Below are 4,667 nucleotides of genomic sequence, written 5' to 3' on the forward strand. Positions count from 1 at the left end.
TTGCATTGTATATGGTACAACTGTAAAAGAAGAGGCCTGCTAGGAAAATGTTATTATTTATAGCATGCTGTTGTTGCATCTCTTAGTATTGTGTTTTAATGGTTTCCTTGTTCGAGTTTGAAACTGATGAATGAAGAGATGCCAGGACACTACAATATGAGTCTCATCTCTCAGCAAATGTGTGTTGTATATTGTCTTTTATCCTTAAGAGAGGCTTTTACAATAGAGGCTTCTCCAGTTGAGCAGACAAAGGTATATAACAAGATCAAGTGGTTAGAAGCTGAAATAGACAAATTTGGACTAGAAATAAGGTGCCCGTCTTTAATAACTATAATAATTAGGCCCTGAAAAAATGTTCTAGGAATTGTTATGAACTCTCCGTTAATAGAAATCTTTAAGACAGGATTGGATTTTCTTTTTGCCCCTGCTTCAACCAGAAATTAATTCAGAGAAGTTCTCAGGCCAGATGCCCCCCAGGGATGTTCTCTGGCTTCGTAATTTGTGAATCCTCCATGAGTCATATTCCAACCTTGGTTATACAAAAAAGATGATCTTTGTGGTTGAGAGAAACAGAAAAGTGTTTCCTCCCCAGAGTCCCTGTGTGACACTGGGAATCACAAAAATTGTATGTGGCTTGCATTCCTATCTATAAAATGGATGTAGTATATTTTTCCTCATATGGATGTAGAGAATTGAGATGCTTCTGTGCAGAGAAGCTTGGGATCTATAGGGCTGTGTCCATCTGCGTCATGCTGGGTGGGTTTTTTCCCTTAGATGTTTGCAAGTAGGATTCAGAGACACTCATCTCTCTGGTGTTGAATAGTAACGGATCATCTGCCAGAATGTGGTAGGGCAGAGGTAGATTGGATCACTGCATCTTTTGATTGCCCACATTTCTGGCATGTGTATATGGAGCCAAGTGAGAGGATGACCCTGACCGATAGAACTGCTCTTTGATGCTTACTTTGCCTGCTGAGGCTCATGTTCAGCAATGCCAGGCTGACTGCAAACAGAAATTGGGGGGGGGGGGGGAAGAATCCCTCTGTTTCTGGGTGTATTTTAAGAATCCCTCTGTTTCTGGGTGTATTTTTCTAGATGATTTAAGCTCCTTAATTGCCAGTTCTTTGTCAGTCTATTGTATCTGGGGGTATAATGGAAACCAAGGATTGAAGTGACGGGAATGCTGGAGATGGTAGGATAATAAATAAGCCTAAAAGCTATCTATATTCTCTGACCAGTGTTTGAGATCATCTTCACTCCTGCCCTCTCTCTGGGAAGATGACACAGACATTGAAAGTCACCATGGCCCCTTAAAATGTGTGCACAAAGAATTCATGATCATTAGTCCTGCGACATGGGCAGTGAAAAACTTCCACCAGAACATGGTAGAGCAGGGCTAGTTTACATTTCTGCCACTCACAGACATTCGATTCCCCCTTGCTCCTTTTCCTGCCTGCTGCATGTGTGAGGAAAGTTCTTAGTCCGTTTTGGCCCTGGGGTTGCCCTTCCCAGCTGCATACTGCACAGCATGCTCAGCCTTCCACCGTGCACCATCAGCTTTTCAGGAGCTAATTGGATAAACCTTACTCTAGAGCCCATTGAACTTGCCTGTAACAGCGCTTAATTAAAGTGCAGAAAGTTTGAAGAGATAGCAAGTTAAGGCTTAATGCAATAACGAAATGGCACTATTCCACCATCTGCTTTCTTCAAGACGTTAATTGCTTCCTCATATTTGTTTGTTTTAATTAGGAAAGAACCTTGATTAAAATGAAATGAGGAGGGGTAAGGGTAGAGGAGTGAAGGGCTGGGAGGAGAGGAAGAGAGGAGTGCAGGAGAGGGAGAAAGGAATGGAAGATGAAGGTTTGACCATGCTGCTGCGTGCTGATCAGCAGCTCTAGAATAGCCAACTAGGAATAGATACTTTGGCACCTGTGGATACAGCGTGGCCAAGCAATATAGTGTTGTGTCACTGAGAAACTCAGGCATGAAAGATGAAAGGAACAAGTGGAAAAAAAGCAAAAGCATTTTTCATGGAGCAGTCTTTGTTATAACTGCTTCTTATCCACTTCTGCAGAATCTTCTCTGATTGTGCACCGTGACTGCAGCGCTTTGTTTTTTCAGTCTTGAGTCATCACCCCCATGGATGAAAAGGTAACCAGACTTTCCCCATGTTCACTTTTTTCCTCTCCCTTGAGTTACCATCCATCTGCATTAAGTTCATCTTGGAAAGACTTCAATTTCTTATAGGCAGCTCCAGATAAAAGCATTTTCTAATGATTGATAACCATGTCTGCTTGAAGAATAATTCAGCAATTTTCTGAATAGATGACTGATAAAAGAAAATTTAAAAAATAATTAAAAAACACACTCCCCCATATTCCTAAGTAGTGGCTTTGACTGAAACTTCAGGAATAGGAGCTTAGAAACTTTTAATTGGATTCATCTGCCTTACCTTTTTCTCTCCTTTTTTTGTTTCTTTTTCTCTGTGTCTTTTTTTCCCCTTCCCTTTCCCCTTTTTAGTCCTCTTGAGAGTGAAGTCTGATTTCCCAAGCAAGTATAAATGTAATTAAAGTCAAACACAGTTCTTAAAAAGGGGAAGCAACTAATTTCTTTTCTGGGCCATTGGTATTGTGGACAGATCTTGATAATGGAAAAGCACCAACCTGGGAGCATGAAACGGGGATATTGGAGTCACTGAGATAATAAAACACTTAATAGCATTATGAGTAAAATTGCTTGTTTTACAGGAGACTATAGGCCTCATGTTTCTGTTCCCACCTCTTCTTCCCCATCCTGCTCTCTGATAGAGGCTGTAGCTTTGATGTACCCAAACCTACTGTCCCAGGGACTCTCACTCTTTTTTCATTCGCCACTTAGGATTTTTTAAAAAAATCTCTTTCACTAGTGGAAACTAGTTCCATTCCCCTGTAACAAGCTGAAGAAAGCTTGTGGTCAAAGAAAAATCTTAAACTTACTTAATCTGTTACCTAAAAATAGAAAAAAAGAATTCCCGAACCAAAACCCTCATCTGATCACCTTAAGTGGATTGGTGAATGTTTTCTTTGATAACTGTGGAAAATGTGTATGCTTTACATTGCAGGCCCGTCCCCTTAGCTTAGCTCCCACCTGTAGCACTGGCTACTTCAGTTTTTGCTGTTCTTGAGATTTCATCAGTATGACCAGTCACCTTTGTAGCAGACTAGCAATATATATAAAAAAATGTTATACAATATGTATGGACAGATATTTTGTGGCTGGGGGGTTTAGTACAAGGATGGAGGCATGGCTTTTCACCTGTGGATCTCTGGTTCAAAATCAACTGCTTTAATTTCGTCCTTTAAATACAATGTAATTGTTCCCTTGGGGCAGGATAGGAGACTCACTGGATCAATTCTAATCACATTGCTTAGTGTTATGCACTTGAATACCTCTGAGATGTAAGCTATAAAATAACCAAAGGAGAACCCAGGTTAGTAGGGACTGCAGATTAGACTGAGTGGTATGCTGGGGTACCCTGGGTTTTCTTTGGACATTCCTAAATTAATTGGGCTTCTTTCTGCATTATAAAACCCATCAAGATCCAACTCAATATGATACAATTACTAGTTCCATGCAATTCTGGTCATTCAGTGTAGAAGAAGTATGGAAGAAGTTCACCAGACCCTCAGTGATATCTCTGTGAAGAGACATGGAAGGGCTGGGGCTCCTCAGCTTGTGTGAAGAGGGCTGGGAGTGCTGTAGAAGCCATGATGGTCTGGAGAAGGGGGATGTGGCCTCCAGTTCTTGGGTTATAGCCAAGACTGAAGAGGAGAGGGGTGGCTTTACTAAAAGTGTGTGAATGTGTGTTTAGGTGTTGAGAAGCAGGATGTAAAATGACTGAGCAAGAGGCAGAGTTCCACTCTGGCAGCAGGCAGTATGAGATGGCACTGAAACAAGAATCTAGTGAGGAGGAAAGGAGGGAGCACACACCAGCCCTTCTTAATGCAAAGTTACTGCAATAAAGACAGGCTGATTTCAATGTACAAGGTCTTGTGTTTTGCATATGAAAGTGCTGGAAGAGGATGTGCACTGGATGGGGTAGCTAGAGGCATCAGTATCTAGCTGGTGTCTTGGGAAAAACCTTCAACAGGAGAATTTTCTCAGCCTTGTGTTGTGGAGTCTGTTGGGGATGAACCTCTGGAGAAGATGTCCCTGTGGGTTTTGGGATTCTTAGCTTTTACGGGTGTGAAGATTAAGTGAGGTTTGTTCTTGAAATCTGTGAAATGAATTGAATCAGTGTGATGCTTTTTTTGGTGTGGTTGTTTTTTTGTTTGTTTGTTGGTTTTCCCAGCAGTGCTGCTTAAATAATTTTTCTGACTTTATTTCTATTACCTACCTAAATAGCAAATACTCTGCTGAACGCTACTGTTGCCTTCCTCCTCTGCTCAATCACACACTCTTGCCTCTATGGTACTGTTACCTTAGTCTTATTTTCATCATCATGAAACAGCCTGCAGTCCTGTGGTTTAAAATCAACTAGTTGTGTATTGAACAGCAGGTGTAGTTGGTACAGTTGCAATCTTAATTTCTCCCACTAGTTGGAAAAAGCTATCGGGAATGGATATTTTAGGAGATATACTTTGAATGCCTCTAATTCTGCTGCCCTGGACAAGCAGTGTTTGTCTTAG

This window comes from Haliaeetus leucocephalus, unplaced genomic scaffold (assembly GCF_000737465.1).
Source record: "Haliaeetus leucocephalus isolate CR32 unplaced genomic scaffold, Haliaeetus_leucocephalus-4.0 Scaffold932, whole genome shotgun sequence".
Lineage (NCBI taxonomy): Eukaryota > Metazoa > Chordata > Aves > Accipitriformes > Accipitridae > Haliaeetus > Haliaeetus leucocephalus.